Here is a 20603-nt window from a genome sequence, read left to right as displayed (position 1 = left end):
ATGTCCTGATGGATTCAATGTAGGGGTGAGAGAAAGGAGAATCATGACACCAGGATTTTTGACCTGAGCCACTAAAAGGATGTCATTAACTGAGACGGGGAAGAGCAGGTCTCCAGGTAATGGTGGCTGAAGGCAGAGATGAGTAGTTTTTTGGACATGCTGAGTTTTTGCTATTAGATATCTTGGTGGAGATGTCAGGTAGGCTGTTGTACAGATGGGTTTGGAGTTCATGGGAGTTTGTGTACAAGATTCTGGGCTGAGTGCTGTGGGAAATAGGGAGAAGAATAAAACCCAGTTCTTCCACTGCTACCTCTGTCCAGGGATCCCTAGAGGGCAGCACATAAAACAGCCACCCCCACCAGAAGGCAGCTCTTTCCAGTCTCCCTGGAGTCTTGGAGGCAGGTGAACAAATCTAAGCTACCAAAAATTACAGTAAGGAGACCACCCCAAACACCATTACTACTCATTAATAAGTCAGGAAGAAGGGGAAACCAGGGTGTGGCGTTCCTTTCTCCAGCAGCAGTAAAATAGACACTTGAGAGTTTTGAAGATTATCACAAGAGCTCCTCACAGTCCATTTGCCTTTCCATTCACCTAGAGGCAGGTAAAGGAAGAGAAGGAAGGCTGATGGGGGGGGGGGGCGGTGCTGACAGCAGGGACAGTCACTTCCCCTCTCCCTGCTCCTTTGGCTGTGCCCCCAGCCACCTGTCAAGCAGCCAGATCAACCCCTGACGGGGCCAGGCTGGGCTGGGTCCTGCTCTCTGTGGTCTGTGTGTGCACAGGGCTAGCTGTTTCAAGAGAGGAGAGCTATTACTATTCACCACATACTAGACCAATATTAGGTCAGATCCCTAATATGAGTAACCCAGGTCCCAGGGTTAACATGCCAGCTGTGGTCCTCACTCTGAAGTATAGTCAGTTGCCCAAGTAAGAGCCATGTTTTCACATTAAGCATCCCTGAGTCTCTCTTGTTCAAGTGGCAGATGGTGAATTTCATGCAATGACGTAAGCAGAGGCCCCTCTATTTCCAGCCTGGAACTCAGAATCTGTGGAAAAGCTGCATCTCTGCATCCTGAGCCCTGAATGCTGCAGCTCTTGGGGTCAGGATATGTCTGAGAGAGCTGGGGCCAGGAGTGGGGGGAGCAGCGAACTGGCCTTCGTCCAGAGTTGTCCAGCAGCAAAAGGGGGACCAGGGCGCTTTGGGAGGCCTGGGATGGATATGGAGGACAAGACCTGCCATACAACCTGAAAATCTAGTGCTTTAATAAGCCAAGGCTGATATTGGAACTGGTGTGCCCAGGGACCTCACAGAGATGGGCAGCATGGCGCAAGTGGGGGTTATTGATGGAATGTCTTTGCAGGCTCGGATCTGAGCAAAAGTAAAACTGAGTTATGACACCAGGGCCAGATTAATGAAAATGTGCATGGGAACAGCCCATCCTCAGTGATTTCCACCCAGCACTTGGGCATTTTCTGACCCAAATACGTTGACAAAGTCTAATGTCCTACATGCAGCCCTTTCACTGGCAAAGACGGAAAAAGATTTATAACACAATAATAACCTTCAGGAATTTCAGCCCACTCCTAGGCTGCTTGCCTTAGATCCCCAAGGGAACTGACCCCTCCAGAAAGGTCCTAGGACATTATTCAGGATTTGGAATTCTCTATCTGAGGGGCTTCCCAAGAAATGTGACTTGAGGCTTCATCTCCCACTCTTTCACCCTCTTTGCTCCTGGCACACAGACTTCCTTGCTGGGCTCTGGCCTCTTGCCATGACTTTGCAGCCTTGGGGTACCCAGTTCTCTCCCTTGGGGTGCCCTTCCCATTCTTCCCACTGGACTAACAACTCCTCTTCCATTAGGGCAAACTCAAGCCACACCATTTTTGGAAGCTTTGCATTCAAGCTGTACTTTAATAACATTTATTGCCCTTCTCCTCCTCCTCCTCCTTCTCCTCCTCCTCCTCCTCCTTCTCCTCCTCCTCCTCCTCCCCCTTCTCCTTCTTCTACCTTCTTCTCCTTCTTCTTTTTTTCCTGAGCGTTTATCTGTATTCTAATTGGGAGCGTACTAATACTGTTTTGTGATCTGCTTTCTCCCTCCCCCTCACTTAAGGCTATATAGTTAAGGGAAAAGGGGGCAGTGTAGGGTAGTGGTTATGTGTGGGTGGGCTCTGGAGTCAGACTGTCTAGGTTCAAATCCTGACCGTGCCACCACAGTCCTGACACCTGAGCAAGTTACTGAAACTGTTTCCGTGTTTAGAACAGTGTGGTTTACACTGAATTTTAATCTATAATTTTGTTTTCTTCTTTTCTCACTCAACTGTGAGTTCCTTGAGGTCATAGAGTGACTCTTGTTCATCCTTCTGTCCTCAGCATCTTGCTCCTACATGATAAGCATCCCCAACATGTTCAATGCACGGAAGACCCCAAAGAATAGGGCCCAGCCCTAGGAATCAGATGGAAGGATCTGATCCCGAAACAGGATCAAAGATTTGCGTCTGAGGCCCTGTTTGTTTCCCAGATTAGCTAAACGGGACAATCAATTACGTTTTCTGAGGCTCCCGGTTCACCTTTTGTCGAACGGAGACGACAGCGTGAGTGCGAGACAAGCAGGACGGCTTACGACCCCGCTCCGCAAAGTAGGACTTTGAGATCAGTGAAGTAACTGTTTTCCTGATTTCACGGGGCTTCTCTCCGGCTCCGGGCGGCGACGGGCGCTGAGCCGCTGCCCTCAGTTCGGGAGAGGAAGGAGCCGGACGGCAGGCGGTGCGCGGCTGCGGCTCGGAATTCGCGGCGCGCCGGGAGAGTCTGGGGTGCGCCCCCACCCCAGGTCCGAGCCCAGGAGGCCACCCCGGGCGCCGCGGCCGCCTGGGTCCCCGTTATCAGCCTCCTCCTCCTTCCCCCAGGGCCCAATGTTGCGCCCACCAGATCCGGTGGGGCGGGGGGGGGGGCGGGAATCCTCTCCCCTTTTCCCGGGGATCCGGGCGGGGAGGGGAAGGTGGCGGTGGCTAGAAATGAGGCTTCCTTTGCCTCCTACTCTCCGGCAAAATCCGATCTTTTCTGAGCAGGATGGGGCGGGGGCGGGGGGCCGCGTGTGCGCCCGGGCGGAGGGAATTCCTTCCCCGGCGGGCGGCGGCACCCGCAGCAGCGCCTTCCCTTTTTTTAGCTCTTCCCCGAGGCTCCTTCTCGGCGCGGCCGGGGGTGGCGGCGCGCTCCACCTCGCTCTGGAGAGACCGTCGCCCCGCCAGCCTCCCGGGCAGCGGCAGGTGGAAAGGGCGGCGAGGCGAGGGTCCCATCGCCGCCGCCGCTGCCGCCGCTGCCCGTGGGTGGGCAGCCGAGCGCCTTGCTGGAGGGAGACCCGGGGTGATTCCCATCCGCCCGCAGCTCTTCCAGGGCTGCCCTGAGCAAGGAGCTGTTTTGTCATTTTGAAAAAACACCTTCCCCCCTCCCCGCCCCCCAGGCTGTTTCAGAAATGGCACTGAGTCAGACCTGAGTCACAGGAGGACGTGGGCCCTCTCCCCCCTCCCCCCGCGGTTCTTCCCGGTCCCGCCCCCAGCCCCGCTGTCTGCCCCCGCCCGGCTAAACACCCCCGGCGCCGCGGCCTCAGACACCGCGGGGGCCCCTGCCTGCCTCCCCCTGTCGCTGTGCTACCTGCCCACCCGCCCGGGGTGTGGGCCCTGCTGCGCTGCCCGTCGTTGCTGCGAAGACAGCTCGTCTGGGGACAGTAGTCCCGTCCTCAGACCGTGAAAAGGCCACAGTCTGTCCCCTGCCTCCGGGCACGGCAGGCCACCTGCCCCTGACCTTCTCTAACAGATGGTGCGTGCAGGGGGGTCAGGTTGAGAGGGGCGCTCAGCGGTGGCCACAGGATCTCCCATGGCAGTTCACTGTGATGCGTAACTTCCCTCGAGGACCTGGTCAGCTTTTTCCACCCCTGGCTACCTATTTTCTCACCCCTTCCACCCTTTCCTGAGCTCTCTGTGGAGAAGGTGCTACACAACTCTATTTTTAGTCCTAACAAGCTGCCTGCCTGAGCAGCTTCCATCTGCGGCACTCAGAGCCCTTTACAAATGCTAATGAATGGAAGCTGCTGCCTCCAGAGTAACTTAGATTCATCTTGCTTCCTCATCACCATCCCCCACACTCTCCCAGTGGGGAAACTGAGGCATGAGATTTAGGCTTGGAGAAGTGACCAAGGCAGTGTCAGAGACCCAAGTTTCCTATGGCCTGCTGGTCGTTCTGCCTTTGCTAGTGCCTTCTGACTCCTCTTAACTTCATAATCAGTGCTAGGTCCCGAACTAAGTTCAGAGGTCAGACAGTCCCTGTCTTCACCGAGCTGAGGTCCAGTGGAAGAGGTAAACATAGAAGTTGATCATTACAGTACAAGTAAGTGGCCCCACAGAGCCGTTTTCTGCGGAGAGGGAGCATTATGTGAGCCACAGAAGTCTCACCTAGCCAGGGAGGGAGGAGGGGAGTGGGGTTAGTGCTATTAGTGTCCTATTTTATAATCCAGTAAGGCTTCCTGGAGGAGATGACGCCTGAGCTGAGTCTATAATTGAGAATTGGAGTTAAGCAAAAGGCAGGGGGCATTCTGTGACCAAAGAACAGGGTAGAGAAAGCAGCAGTTTGGAGTTGCTGGAGGTGAAAGTGTTGCACATGCTGAGGTGGGAGGTGAGACTGGAGAGTATCTCTGTGCAAACAGGGAAAGGATCTGGTCGGGTCAGGGTCTTTCTTAAATGCATCGTTTTGGTGGCCAGGATGAAGAGTTTGATGGGAAAGGAGTAGAAGCCAGGAGACCAGAGATGATAAAAGCGTGGATCAGGTGCCAGGGAGAGGTGCCACAAGGAGGACAGGGTGCATTGGAGAAATGTTTGACAGTTACTTTACTGGAAATCCAGGGGGACACAGTCTCCCCGTCCCCGTGGCCCACTGTTGGACTTGCAGGACAAACATCTCCCTAGGACTTCAACCAGATACCATCACCCAGGTGGCATTTTTCCCTTTTTGAGCTGGATGCCAGGAACTCCTGAGGGGCAGGACCTGCCTTCAGTGTCTGCTGTGGCAACCAGCAGCCGTTACAGACAGTCTGGGTTTCTGAATGTTGGCTGAATGAATGGTCCCTTGATGGCATACGGGTCATAAAAAGGAATGGGAAATACTCAGCAGCTGCAGGTGGATGGATGTAGGCTTGCAGCACCCTCACCACTGCTCATCCTCGCCAAAGTGAAAGCCCCCTGCACACTTTGAGGGAAAGCCAACCCTCCCTGCGTGGCTTTCGCTGTGAAACAGAAATTGCTGCCAACTGCAGCAAATGCAGCTTCAGAAGCTGTAGGAAGCCTCCTTACCAGTTTCAGGGCCCTCCTCTCCAACCAAAAAAATCATGCAGCCATTTTTGGAACACCTGAAATGTGTTCCAGTTGAAGCAGACGGTGAAGAACATGAGTGTGTGCAGTGGCCCCTGGCATGCACCGAGAGGAGGGTGGCATAGAGGGACTCACCCACATTTGGCAAGTTTTGTGTATCGGGGTGGCAGGAATTTGAGGATAGGCCTTTGCTCATTTAATTCTCCATGTTGTCTGTATCATGTCAGGAGATTCCCAGTGCTGCCTTTTGCTGCAAATAGCTTCCCAATACTAAATCCCAGTAGGTCTACCCTGGCAATAAAAGGTCAGCGTGCTACTTAAGAGAGGGAGCTCTAGTCTAGGCTCAAACTCCCATCTCCTCCAGTCCTACTAGCTGTGTGACCTTAGAGAAGTTAAGCGATTCTGCCTTTTGAAACCTCAATTTCTCGTCTGTGGATTGGGTATATTCTAGAGTTACTGTGAAGTTTAGAAGAGTTAATGCCTATTTAAGCACTTAGAACAGTCTCTGGTACATGGTAAGTAAGCCCTCAATACATATTAATTGCTATGACTACTGACGGAGTCCTCTATCCTATATTTGGTATGGCTGTCCTTACAGCACCTGTACCAGCTAATCAACCCACATTGCTGTGTGGGCATCCCATGGAGTCTTACCTTGGTCCCTTCCTTTAAGTCTTGGACACTTAGGTAGAGAAGTACTTACCCTGTAATCTCTGAATCGCTATTCTGGGGGCAAGAAAATATACTCCATTTAGAAGAAAGTCTCATTTGTGATCAAAGATGAGATCTTCTTGTAGAGAATTGATTAGGACATAGAATCATAGAATGTTAGAGCTGGAAGACATCTTGGAGGTATGAATTCAAGCTGATGTTTTTCAGAGACCTGGAGAGATTGAGTTACTTGTGTGACCAGTAGAAACTAGAGGACAGGAACCCAGGTTTGCTCCCTGTGTCCCCAGGTCACTGCTGCTCCACTTCCCCAGGCGCTTCTCTCACCCCACACCCACAGGCCATCATCCCAAGTCCTCTTGGTCTTTGCTTTTCCCTCTCCCATCTCAAGTCTGGGCCAGTTTCCTTTCCCTAGTCCAAACCGGACGAGTGTTCTGCTGCTGTGTCGTTCAGGGTTCAACCAGGGAGACAGATCCAGTAGGAAATACATAGTAGGGGTTGTTGCAAGGAGCCAGCTTACGGGATTGCAGTGGCCAGCTACGCAAACCCACAGTCCACAGTGCAGGCCATCAGGAAGGGCAGGTCAGAAACTCTCTGGCAGGGGCTGACGCTGCAATCCACAGGTGGGAATTTTCCTTTCGGGAAAATTCACCTGATTGAATCAGACCCACTCAGATGATCTGAGATGATCTCCTTTTCTCAAAGTCAAGTGACTGTGGACATTAATTCCAATTACAGAATACCTTCAGAGCAACACCAGTGTTTGAATGAATGACTGGATTCTGCAGCCTAGCCTTACTGACACCTAAAACCGACCACCACCGTCTTCTTGTGGTCTTGCTCTCTGTCCTCCTTTCAGCCTGACACACTGCTACCGAATTCATCTTCCAAAAACTCTGTCTTGCCCTCCTTTTCAGTTTTCCACCGTGGTCCCTGGGTTCTAAGAGAAAGCCCAGGTTGCCAACTGTATCTCCTGCTTAAACTGTCCATTCTAGTCAAACCAGTCTCTCCTTGGTCTCTGAGCAATAACCGTCTCTGTGGCGTTCCTTCCTCCCATTGCTTCTCACTGCCTGAGCCCCACCCCTCCCTCTAAGACCATTCTGTTTGCTTCCTGTAGCCCCCTGAGTTCTGTCTTTCCCTCCTGCGCCCCAGGCACCCATTCTCAGCTTCACTCACTTGCTCTTTAGCCAAGCAAGCAGAAGAGATAAACTCAGGGTTGGTGGGAGAAGGACAGAGAATCACTGTTAGTGCCCTTCCCTTCCCGGAAGCAGCCAGTACACTGGCCAAATCCTAACAAACTGCTCCTAAGATCTTATTACTAAAGTGAAAGATTGGGTCTAGGTTATTATAAATGGCAACTGAAACCATTTTCTCTCCATTTCTTTTCATTTCCCCTGCCCACCATGTCCACTCCACACCTCTCTGTCAAGAGAAGTTCTTAGTTCTTGCTATCTCTTTTTAATCAAGTCGGCATGCCTCGGACCTAAGGAGATTCAGAATCCAGATGGGCTGCACAACACTGATGGAGCCCGAATGCAAAACAGGTCCCTGACATCAGAGAGGCCTCCTTTTCATGTTTTAAAGAGATTCTCTAACAGGTTCTGCTAAATGTAATCTACATCAAATCTTGCCAAAGCAAGATGTTCATATCAGAACAGCAGAGCATGAAGGGTTTTGCCTGGCTAGGTTTGTGGGCAAGTTTCTGGAAAATCTGATATCACCTAATTTCCCTTATGGATGCAGGGTAAGGTATTTATTTAGCCTCTCTGTGCCTCAGTTTCATTATCTGTAAAAGGGAGAGAATAATAGATATTTGTTTGTCCCAGATGAAACCTATCTCTTGGGTTTGTTGTAAGGATTCAGTTAGTCTGTAGAAAGCACTTGAAAAGCCTGGCACATGGAAAGAGCCCAACGCACCTTAGCTGCTACTATTATTAGCTGTCACAGAGCAAATTAGATGTCTCCTTCTGCACATGCTGACATCAGCAGGCTAAGGTAAGATACTTTTATAATGTCCCCCACTCCACCATCAGGGGCTTGGAATCTCAGCTTGTGACTGGGCACGCAGATCAGGAAACGGCTCTGGCAACGAGGCAAGCACTGCCTTCTAGCTAGTTGTGTTACTCATCGGTCACTTAGAAGTCAAGAAGCCGAAGCCGGAGCCTTGCATTCCAAATTTAGCTCTATTTGAACAAATATCTATTCATTATTTCTTAATGTTGGGTATGTTGTGCTAGGTACTGGGGGTGGTGAGAGAAGATGTGGCCCAGGTCCTCCGGACCTTACAAGGGAGGTAGCCTATGTGGAAACCGTCCAGTAGACCCCAAGGCAGCATGGTGTGTCATGAATAGAGCCAGTGAGGGCTGTCTTGGAGTCATTCCTGAGAAAGTGCCGGGAAGCTGAGCTTAGACAGACTAGGAGGGAAGACTCTGGCGACTCACCACTCTGTTCCTGTTGCCAGCACAGGACCTGGTGCACAGCAGATGCTCAATAGAGCTTTGTGAATGACTAGCTGTACACAAGGGTCTTGAAAAAAGTTTCATCGGGTAGGTAAGCTTTGAAGGGTTTTAAGCTTTGTAGACAGAGTAAGATTTTGAGAGGGTGAAAAAGATAGAAATGGATAAACAAAATGCAGTATATACACACCATGGAATAGTGTTCAGCATGAAAAAGGGAGGAAATTCTTACCCATGTTACAACATGGATGAACCTTAGGGACATTATGCCAGTCACAGAATGGATGAATAGTGTATAATTCCACCGATATGAGGCACCTAAAGTAGTGAGATTCTTAAAGACAGGGAGTAGAAAAGTGGTTGCCAGCCAGGGGCTGGGGGGAATAGAGAGTTGTTTAGTGGATACAGTTTCAGTTTCCGCAAGATGAGATAAGTTCTGGAGATCAATCGCATATCAGTGTGAATGTAGTTAATACTGAACTGTACTCTTGGGGCGCCTGAGTGGCTCAGTCGGTTGGGCTCAGGTCATGATCTCATGGTTTGTGAGTTCGAGCCCCGGCTTGGGCTCTGGGCTGACAGCTCGGAGCCTGGAGCCTGCTTTGGATTCTGTGTCTCCCTCTGTCTGTCCCTCCGCTGCTTGCACTCTGTTTCTCTCATTGTCTCAAAAATAAATAAACATTTAAAAAAATACTAAACTGTACTCTTAAAAATGGTTAAGATGGCACGTTTTTATGTCATGAGTATTCTAGCACAGTTTAAAAAAAGATGGGGAAGGAAACTGCAAGAACAAAGGAGTTAAAGAAGGTAAAGAGGCAGAGTGTAGGATGTGTTCAAGGAAAGGATGCTTAACTGATAGGATCAGAACTTAAAGTATAGGGAGGGAGGGACATGGTAGGAGATAAGGTCAGATGGAGGCCAAGTGGGCCTCGAATGCCATGCCAAAAAGAGTGGAGTTTAAAATTTTGACTTTGATATCACATATGGCTGAGGTGGGTCTTAACAATATTCTCTTTAACCTTGGCTACTATACAATCTTCATACATACTCCCAGGGCTAGTGTGCCAAGCTGTTATTCCAGTTCTATGCTAACTCAAACTCTTCTGCTAAGCAGACCTCAAGGCTTACCTCACCTGCAACAGTGAGGGCCCGCTGCACCTGGGTGCCTTTCGGTGCTTCCTCTGCTGCCTTTGGTTTGAACTGATCCCCCATGGAGTGTTTAAGCTCCAGCTGCACTAATGGAAACTAGTGACATCTCAGCCTGATTAGCCAGACTCCTTTCAAATGAATATTCGTAAGCATCTTCAGTGTTACAAGCTCAACACTTGACAAATCACTGGGTCTGAATCATAGACTACTTGGATTTCCCACCCCTGACTTTGTCCCGGGGTGCAGGCTCCAGGGTGTGTGTGTGATGGCCAGATGATAGGGTTCCCTGGTAGGTGCTGCCTTGTTTTGCCTCATAGGCTGGGCTGTTCTCAGTATAAGAAAAAAACCTTACTTGTTAAAAGTAGAAATGAGTTGGCCTATGACATTTTGGAGTTTGTTTTCCTTTTTAAGTGTTTGGGTGTCATGGGGATACCCATGCAATGCTGACTTCTAGATGGAGCTGTGAACCAGAGGGCCAAAGAGAAGACCTCTCCATGTAGCTCTGTTATTTATTTAACATGCAATTTTAAGGCTCCAGTTATCTTCTCTATGTCTCCATTTTTCACATCTGAAATGAGTGTAATAATTTCTATCTTGCTTTCTAAGGATATCAAGAAGATGAATGGGGTACAGTTGATGACATACTTTGAAATCTGAATCACAGGGTGAATATTATTGAATGTGAACATAATACTATGCATTCTCCAAGGATTCTGGAACTAAACATTTGCCTGTGAGGGTGTATTTTGTATGCCCCTTATTGCTACATTTACCAAAATGAGAACAGAAGAAGAAAATTCTTGTTCTGAGATTGATATAAGCCTTAAACTAAGTGGTCACTCATTATAGCCTGACTAATTCCCTTCTTGAGCAGCGGTGCTAAAAACAGTTCAACTCCTTTGATGCCTTACTGTTTTGCTGCCCAGCCTCTGAGAAAGGAACTTGATAAGACATGCAGGAATCTTGACTGTTCCTTTCACCATTTCTGTACCCACACCGTCCTGCTTTGACCAGCTGTATTGTTGGTGCAGTTGAAGCTGCACCTTCTTACTGGAGAGGACCCCTCCTTAGTTATAATTGTAGAACAAAATGTTCCAGCCCTGGTCACCTCAAAGGATTCTGCCTTACGGGCCCCGTGCCCTAGAAAATGGTGACAGAGATGGTTGGGATAACAACAAAGAGCTTGCCCCATCCTTAGTCCATTACACATGGCCTATGCACCAGCCACCAGGCACCATGGGGCATCTAAGAGTCAAGCCAAAGGGGCGCCTGGGTGGCTCAGTTGGTTGAGTGTCCGACTTCGGCTCAGGTCATGATCTCGAGGTTGACGAGTTCGAGCCCTGCATTGGGCTCTGTGTTGACAGCTTGGAGCCTGGAGCCTGCTTTGGATTCTGTGTCTCCATCTCTCTTGCCCCTCCCCCACTCATGCTCTGTCTCTCTCTGTCTCAAAAATAAATATCAACATTAAAAAATAAATAAATAAAGGTCAAGCCATGAACAACCCCTATTTCAGGTAGTTCTCACAGATGGCTCTCCTCTTATCCCTTATGCAGTGCTTCCTGTTCATCTCCATGGTTCACTGTTCCCTGACTCAATACATTGCTCTACATGTGTACAAAATGAGACAGACAGAAACTCATCGGGAATACTTCAGTATTTGACCTCAGCTACTGGCTTCTCAGCTTAATAACTTACTTCCACCTCCCTCTTTCATTCTGGACTCTGAATCCTACTAGAATCAACTCTAAGTTCACCCAACTTAGGGTTCTCCTGTGGCTTCAGATGAAAAGTTCATCATATGAGTCCTGAGTTCAAGGACCTTACTGAACAGGCTTGCTCCTGATCCGCCATCTTGACTTCTCATTCTGGTTCTGGTATTTACTTGCTATGAATCTTTCTCACTGCACATAGGCCAGAATACCCTGGGCATCTACCCTTCCATTCCTGGTGGTTCTTCAAGAACTTAGCCCTGGCCATGAGTGTTTCTGAAATGAGTGATTGGGAGCCAGAGGTAGAGAGAAGAGTGTAGCCTTTGGTATGCAATGGAGGCATTAAACCAAAGTTTGTGTATGTTTCTGCACTCAGCCATGCATGTGCATGTGGGCTTACACCACTTAATGCACTTTATTTTTTTTAATGTTAACTTATTTTTGAGAGAGACAGAGAGAGACAGAGACAGAGACAGAGCACGAGTGGGGAAGGAGCAGAGAGAGAGGGAGACAGACTCCGAAGCAGGCTCCAGGCTCTGAGCTATCAGCACAGAGCCCAACTCGGGGCTCGAACTCATGAGTCACGAGATCATGAGCTGAGCTGAAGTTGGATAACCAATAGACTGAGCCACCCAGGTGCTCTACCACTTAGTGCACTTTAAAAGTAACCCAAATATTTAAGATTCTGGACGATTCTGATTTTTTAAAAAGGAAGGAAGAAAGGGTGGGAGAGAGGGAAAGAGAGAGGGAGAGGGATTAAATACCCTTACTACAACACTAACTAAGAGATGACTGGTAATAATAACATCTTATATAAATGCCTCCCAACTTTTATATCTATAAATTGTATCTTTATATACTTGTTTATAATTTAATTTTTCACCTAATCGTGTATCTATTTATGTCATTAAACACTCATCTATTGTTTTTAATGACTGAATGGTATTCTAGGGGATTATGACTCTACCAGACTTCATTTCACCAATTCTCCTTTTTTGGACATGGGGCTGTTTCCAAGGATTTTTTTTCCTTTCACTATTATAAATAATGTGGTGTCGGGAAACTTTGGCCTAAATCTTTGACTACATTTTTTAATTCCTTAGGTTAAAATCCTGTAAGAAGAATTAATAGATCCAAGAAAATGCTCCTTTTCAGGGTTTTAGATATTCAGTGCCAAATCGGCCCCAAGAAAGTTAAGCCAATCTCTACTCCCGTAACTTCAACCCTTCACCAACACTGGGTATTATAAGTTGTTAGAATAACTACCAGTTGGTAAGTGAAAAATAGTATCTCCCTCTTGAGTACAAACTAGGTTGGATTTTTTTGTATGTGCTTTTTAGTCACTCGTATTTATTTTGTGATTTCTCTGTCCATTGTTGCCAATTTTTTTCTATTCAGATGTTTTTCTTAATGATTGATCAGAGCTTTTTTTAAATACATTAATAATATAATCCCCTGTATCATATAAGTTGCAAATATTTCCTTGGTCTTTTGTCTACTTTTTACTATATTTATGGTGTTTTTGTTGTTAATGTTTTGGGGAGGGGTTGATGTAGAGGCATTGTACATTTTGGCATCGTCAAATCTATCATTCTTTTTGCTTTATGATTTCTATTTTGATATCATTGTTGGGAAGACTTTCCCCACGGTTAAAGCATTCTTTCCCATTTAGTTTAACTCTGAATTCTAGGAACAGAATACTTCAAGCTATTTTGTCTTCAGAACCCTGAACTTCAGGAAGACACTGCTTCCAAAAGACCCCCAGGATAAAAGGGAGGAATATGGAAAGTGTAGATCTGAACACAGACCCCACATCTAATTGACCCACTCAGAGCTGGGAAAGGAACTTAAACCTGTTCTAGTCTTCCAGTGACAGTCTGACAAGTCCAGACTCTACTTAAACATTTCACCCAGGGATTTTGCTTCTTGTTCAAATCTTTAGAAAAGTTCCCTAGGTTCAGAATAGTGTCAGCGTTTCCCCAAGCATCCCTCTCTTAGGGGCTCTGCATGCCACCAAACCATGTGGCCTTTTCCTTGACATGTCCACCCTGTGCAAGGGCAGAGGGAGAGGGGAGGGGCTGCCTCCCCACCACGATGATGGCAGTGCTCCAGTCAGCAATGGGAACACTGGCTGCAAGGCCATGTGCTATTCACACCTGGGCCATGACACCTCTGCTGGGGTTTGAAAATGCCTTTTTCCCTGTGTGTGTGTGTGTGTGTGCGCGCGCGTGCGCGCGCGTGTGTGTGGTACATGCTCACTTGTACCAGCTTGCACACACATTTTCCTCTAGTTAAGCCTAAATGGGAAAAACTGTCCCTGTAATTTTGAAGAGGGGGAGGGAGCAAATAAAACCTTCAGTAGAAATAGGAAGAAAAAGATGTGCACTGAGCATGTGCAGAGTAATTTTTCTTCTGCATGCTTTATTAAAGAATTATATGACATAATTACATGTTATAATGTCTTTACACATATTTATGGTAATTACGTCAATGCACATTTGATGTTCTATAATTACAGTAAATACACAACAATCCTGACAAATCACTTGATCAAGAATTCAAATTCCCTAAGTGAAGACGGGGAGAAAAGACATTAACTCTTCCGCTTCCTGATTGCCCCAGTGCCTGATTATTCTTCTGCCTTTTCCTGGAAGTTTTGGAGGTTCTTTATGTCCCTGGGTGTCATCAAGGTACAATTACATTCATTTCCACCAGGGATGTTCCTGAGACTGGTCCCTACAGCAACACCACTTATTTTTATTATAGTTTCCTCTACAACACTGTTGTTATGCTGATTGTGTAGGAGGAGTGGGTGCCAGGCCCTGATAGAGCCCCAGGAGCAGGTAGGTAGGGAATGTGTGTTTGATGCCCTCAGAGAAGAGAATTGCCCTGTCAGATGTGGGGAAATACCAAGAAGGTGCCAGTCAGGATTCATCTCCTGTGGAAATTGGAGCCTTATGGACAGAAACAGCAGTGAAAATGAATACCACAGAAGCAAGTGCCCTTTCCTATAGCCTTTTGTTGATCTCTAAGCCACTTTTTAACTCTGTAAAAACTCCTCAAGGGTGGGACCGTGTCCAATTCCCTAGTACCTGGAATCATGCGTTGAGTGTTTTCATGGTGAGGCTCTGATATCACACACACACACACACACACACACACACACACACACACACACAGCATTGCATGCATTAATTATACTAGATGGATAGTTTTCTTCTCTTCTGTGAACACTTTTCATTGTCTCATCGTCTCTGGATTCAGGTGTTGCAGTGGGTAGGGGATGGGGGGTACTGTTCTTGCTAAGTAGTACCTGTGGCTAGTTTATCAGAAACCATCAGGCATAATTGTTGTCCCTACCAAGATGCCTCTCCTGCAATCTGTCTAATCCCTTGTAAGGTCTGGAGGAAGTGTTTCTTTACCTTTGCCCTGACAAGATAAGAATCATCCAGATAAAAACCATCCATAGATTCAGACCGTCATGTATTTAGCCCAGAGTAGGAGTGTTGGGTCTTCAGGAGGCTATAGAAGAAACCGAGGCCAGGATTTGGGCTCCAGATCCCCAAAGGGACATAACAAATGACTCACCATACTGGGTTTCTTTGGTGGAAGGAACTCACTTGAGGCAGGTTATAGAATTAAAAGAAGGGCTAGTGGTTTGTGACCCTCTGTCTGGGGGAAAGGGCACCTGCCTACCTACTTCAGGGGCCTTGAGCTACTAGATGTTAAAGAGTTTGAAAAGTTAAGAACTTTCAATAAATGTAAGGAATTTTTAGCAAACTCTTTCTTGTGCCTAGCACTGACTGCCTTTAGTATGGAAGCAAGAATAACACTCCTGTATGCGCTCACCGATTTCATCCCACCTCTGTGACCCAGAGAAACTAATTATCCCTGGAACAGGTGGTCTTGAAGGGAAATTGCACTGATCCCCCCAGGTGGAAAAAAGAAATCTGTTACACTGGTTCAGGCCAGTGTCGGAAAGGACTGAAATGAGAGCTAATGATTCATAAAAGTCGCAAACTTATTGACTAATACAGTTCTTAGTCATGAAGTCTCCATATTCCATACGTTCTGAAATCATAGCAATTACAGATTTAAATGAAGCTGGAATCCTTAGTGCGGAAAATGCTTGTTTTAGCCCCAGATGGGGGCTAGAGGTGAGTGACCCGTTACTCCCCTGGTAATGAAAGTGCCTGGCAGCCTGCAGGCTTCTCAGGATGGTAATTGCTGCGGGTTGAGATAGGGATCTCACTGCGCTAATGATGCCCTGTTCCTTTTTTGAGGCCTGACTCCACTTTTCCTGTAGCACCAAGATTGCAAAGGAATGCAGCACGGTAGGAATGAACACATTAACACGCACATCTTAGCATTTTGCATTTTTCAAAAATGTTGCCATCATGTTTTAGTCTCTTTTTTTTTATTGTTAATTGCTTAGGACCTGGTAAATTTAGAGGGATGCCTCATCCATGTATTTCAACATGTGAGCAAGTGAAATGGAAACAGATGTAGCATTTTCTTTCTTTCTTATTTTTTTTTTTCTTTTCAGTGAGGACTTTGCACGGCCAGGAACCATAATTCATATTTTCTTCACACTCACAAAAGACTCTGCTGGAACCAAGTTTGTGTTGGGAAACAGATTTTTCCAGGCTCTTTCTGGTTGGGCGTTGTTGTGGTGTGTTTCTAACTGCTGTTCATTTACCAACTACTAGAAAAGGTGGGCTTGGAGGGAAAGTAGACCAAGGCTTGCTCCCTTTTACATGGGCTCAGAAAAGAAACTGGGAGGTCTGTGCTCCTTTGAAGGTCTTTGAAAGTGAGAAGGAGTAGGAACCCACAAGATTCATGCTTGTAATCAGAGCAAGGCCATTCATTTCAGAAAAGCAATTTCTTGCCTCAAAACAACGGGTAGGGGGAAAAAGAAGAAAGAAACTCAGCGCTTCTACTTTCTAGGGGTTGATGCTTTGGAGGTGGAGGGCAGGAGTTTGAAATTAAATATTCGGAAGAGAATCAGCAAGAGGCAAAATCTCCAGCTAGAGATGTCCATTAAGTTGTAGTGATGGGATTGCCAATAAAGTCCGTTTCAGCAGTGCCTCCCCCACCCCACCCCCGCCCCGCCATGTCGCCCCATTGCCACCGGTGGCATTTGGGAGTTCAATAACTCTCCCAGAGGGCCTGTGCTCTATCTCTACAGGTCTGTATAATCCTTGGCTGCTGAGCTACCAACTGCAGTCCCTGGGGACTGAAAAATTAATTTCTTTCCCTGCCCCACACTGCTGATCCCAGCTGGCCTGTGGCTCAGCTGGGACCTGGGGTCAGATGCACGAGACCACCAGGTGCTTGGAGTAAATGATCAGGGCCTTGGTCTGAGTAGGCTTCTAACAATACGGAAATGGCATTTTCCACTTAACTCAATTGCTGTGCACCTGGCTGTCTCTCCGCACCAAGATTCAATTATCAGGGCGGGTGAGTGCTCCCCCTTACCCCTTGTCCTCGCCTGCGCTTTCTGAGGAGCTGTGTAGTGTCCTCTGTTTCAGGCAGCTAAGGGTGATGGGATTCCAACAAGCAAGAAAGAGGAAGGATTTTTCTACTCATGTTCAGCTTCAGAACTAACTCTGATGTGCAGTAGGTGGCGCCGTGGAAGAGTGCTGGAGCCGTCTACCTTTGTGGCCTTGGGCAAGTCACTAAACCTTCCTGAGCCTCAGTTTCCTCCTTTGTACAGTAACAAAGTGATAGCTGATGATCTGCGATCTCAGCATCCAGTTCTAAAATACCAAGGAGTTTATCCTACCATATTCCACTGAGGATCCCAAAGTACTTCCTTGATAGGAAGGTGTTCAGTCTCAAAAATTAATTCAGAAGAAACTGGAATACAAAGTCATGAATAATGGGCATTTGGTAAACCCAGTAATCAGGGTGGCTGGAGCTCAAGCCAGATTGTTGAACTTCCAGCCCAGGGTCTTCTGCATCCCCTTCCTCAGGAAGCCTGGAGGTCTCTGTAGAGTCCTACATGTCAGAACTTACTAGAGGCACCTTGCAAGCCAGACATGGATGGGAGGGAGGAAGTAGAGACTATCACCCAGGGCAAGATGCGTTTGGCATCGTCCCCAGAAAGTTGCCTCCCCAGGTCCCCAGCCTCTCGATCCTGAGTTTGCGAAGCTGTCAATGGAAAGCAGATCCAAGTGTTGCTGGTTCAATGATGCTTGCCCAAATGCTGTTTCCTAAGAACTGTTGGATGCCCAAGATGCCTTCTGAGTCTGTTTTCTTTTTCCAACAAGCCCGTTTCTTTTCCTGGAAGTGGGACATGGCATGACGCCGGTGGAATCTGAACCCAAGTCTATTCCAACTCCTTTCTAAACTTGGATCCCACTGCAATGAGAAGGTTTGGGAACCCAGCAGAGGCCCCTGCCTCCTACTCCTCCCTGAGGGTCCTGGAGGCTGTGGCTCTTAGTAAGCACTGTAGGCATGCAGCAGCCTTCGTGCTTATGAGCTACACACGGCTCCATATATTAGTGCCTTATGTCATTTTCAAACCACAAAGGTATCAGTACCTCCATGATTGAAATGAAGAACTAAGACCAGAAGTAGTAAATGGAAGACTCCACATTCAGACCAAGGCCCATAACCCTTGTTCTTTTTACCACACACACACACACACACACACACACACACACTTGCTATGAAGATATGCTCTTTTTCACACCAAGGAGACCCCTTCCTAGGTGGCACAGCTTTGAGTCACTTTCTTAAAAAGGCAGTCCTGACCCCTGGGACAGATCAGAGCTTTTGACTCACCATTGCTTATCTTCCTCATTATTTGAACATGACTTTCTTCTCTGGCTTCCCAGCTCTGCCAGCTGGCTGCTGTGAGGAGGCCGTGGCTTTGTTCTCTCCCAGATGCACTTCAGCCCCTTCCTATCACCAGGCCACCCCTTCTGTGCTGTTACTCTAGTTTGAAATGCTGGCCACTGGTACCAGCCTCTCCTCCCCTCTCCTTCCTGTCTATGGTCACCCCGGCTATCGTGACCCTAAACCAGGGGAGGCTCTGTCACGCACTGGCCCATGTCCTACACCCACCACTTCTCCTGGTTGAGCCGCGGATCTCTTTGTCTTAAAAGGGGGATGATAATAATAATGCCTTCTTCTCTCGCAGGGTTTCTGGGAGCCCCATGAGTCAATATGTGTGGGTGCACTTGGTAAACTGTAAAGCGCCCAGTCAGGCCAAGTCCCTCTGTGCCCACTACCCCCACCCCAGCATACCCTCTGTTTCTTTCCACCCAGCTTTTATCAAATGGCCACACATGCCCTCTCCTTCTCAGAACATGCTCAGGTCCTTTCTCCCAGCACCACCCACAAGCTGGTCACGTTCCACAGCAACAGAAGACAGACTAAAGCCATGGACTCATGAACGTCTCAGCTTGGCTCCATGTGAAAGAAATCAGAAGATTTGATTTTTGACATCTTTTAATTTTTTTTTTTTTTGCATAAAAAGTAGATGTGAAGAGTGAAGAGTTGTAGTAACACCCCAGGCCAAGTAACACGTTCAAGACAGCATGGCAGGTGACACACAGGATGTCAGAGAGCGTGACAGCAGCACTGGGGACGTGAACAGCATAATGCCACACGTCAGCGTTGCCGGCAAAGCCAGTATAACTTGGCAGTGGGCATGGAAGTACCGTCTGGGTCGGAAGATGCCAAGAAGGGCTGGTGTGTTGTCATTGGCACAGGCAGCACTAGATTCAACCAAGGCTGCTGAGACCAAGTTGCGTGTCTTCCACCCACCTCGCTGCCCTCTAACCGACCTCCGGTGGGTAGCTTCTCTTTCCCCTGCCTGTGCGGTGGGATTTCCACCTTCACACCTGCACGGTAAAGCCTCTTGAGAGCAAGGCCCACGTCCTCAATGCCTTTGGTCTCCACCAGACCAGAAAGATGTCTTACAGGTAGAAGGCACAGAATATCTATTAACCAGTTGATAGCCATAATTTGTTTTTACTCAGTGCCTCAACTTCTTCACTTTTAAAATGGGAAGATGGAAAAATACTTCCAATCCTCTTCTAAAGGATGGATAACAAGAAATACAACATCCATGGGGAATGTTTAAGTCAGTCATCTTCATTCCTTTTCTTTTCTTTTCTATTCTTTTTGAAGGAGAGAGAGTACGAGCCTGGAAGAGGGGCAGAGGGAGAGAGAGAGAGAGAGAGAGAGAGAGAGAGAGAGAGAGAGAGTATCTTGAGCAGGCTCCATGCTCATTGTGGAGCCCTACTTGGGGCTCCATCCCACGACCCTGGGATCATGACCTGAGCCGAAATCAAGAGTCGGACGCTCAACCGACTGAGTCCTGGGCGCCCCTGCATTACCCATCTGTTGCCGCCTAAAGTCAGTGTGGTCCCAAGCACTGGCTGGGAATTATGCTATCTGGTGCTTTCCAGAGCTCTGCCGGCAGACTAGAGTAGGGCGAAGGGGAGTGAGATCCTCTGGCTCTGGAGTAGCAGTGCTGGCGCTTCTGTGAAGAGATCAGAGGTGGGACAGTGCACCTCTCTGCCTTTAAGGGATAGTTCTTCAGTGGGAAACTATTCTACCACCTCGACAGTCCCATCTTTTTTTGCCAAACCCTTTTTTCTTGGTGACACCCATCTTTTCTTGTCCAAAAACACGTCTTCCTTCCTACCTGCCTCTGCTACCACCAGAAAACCAGTGTCTCCACCTTTGGGACTCCCTCTCCTCCTTTCCACTTGCCTATTTTTCTCTGGCTACCAGACATTCAAGATTGATCTGTTTCTTATGGCTCCAAGTGGAATTTGACTACGTGCGTGGAAACAGCCAGGCAGAGCTGACAGCTGTCAGACAGCACAGCCCCTGACATACATGCCTTTCTCTGAGCCCCCTCAGGATTCCCCCTTTACGTTCCCTTTGGCTGGTCCCACCTGCTCATCCTCCCACGGTCCAGCTGACCTCACCACCACGCAGCCCATCTCCACTCCCGACAGCCCTCCCCTGCCTTCCCACTCCTCACAAATCCAGGATGGGGCACTGAGAGAGCTTCACTCCCTTGGATAATGAATTGAGAACTTACAGCCCCTCGTCTCTCTCTGGCTGGTGACTGACACAAATGGAATTCATCTTTAATCATCTGTTAACTCGTTGTCTATTATAGCTCTTTAATAGCACCATAGATATTCTTAATGAAGCATGATTTAAGGTATTTACAGCACATGGACCGACAGACATCACTCACAGTGTGCAGGTAATGAGGCATAAAACGGCTTTTGAA

General features: G+C 47.9%; 1 protein-coding gene across 1 annotated transcript in view; it reads left to right on the top strand.

The window, feature by feature from the left end:
* PEBP4 (phosphatidylethanolamine binding protein 4) overlaps positions 1-20603 on the top strand; it is a 202546-nt gene that overhangs the window by 56663 nt on the left and 125280 nt on the right. The gene's annotated exons all lie outside the window — the stretch shown is intronic.

This window comes from Lynx rufus, unplaced genomic scaffold (genome assembly GCF_022079265.1).
Source record: "Lynx rufus isolate CCGP_SWC_20201006 ecotype Redwood Valley unplaced genomic scaffold, mLynRuf1.p SCAF_3, whole genome shotgun sequence".
Lineage (NCBI taxonomy): Eukaryota > Metazoa > Chordata > Mammalia > Carnivora > Felidae > Lynx > Lynx rufus.
The sequence above is the reverse complement of the archived record's forward strand: the minus strand, read 5'-3'. Positions and strand labels throughout refer to the sequence as shown.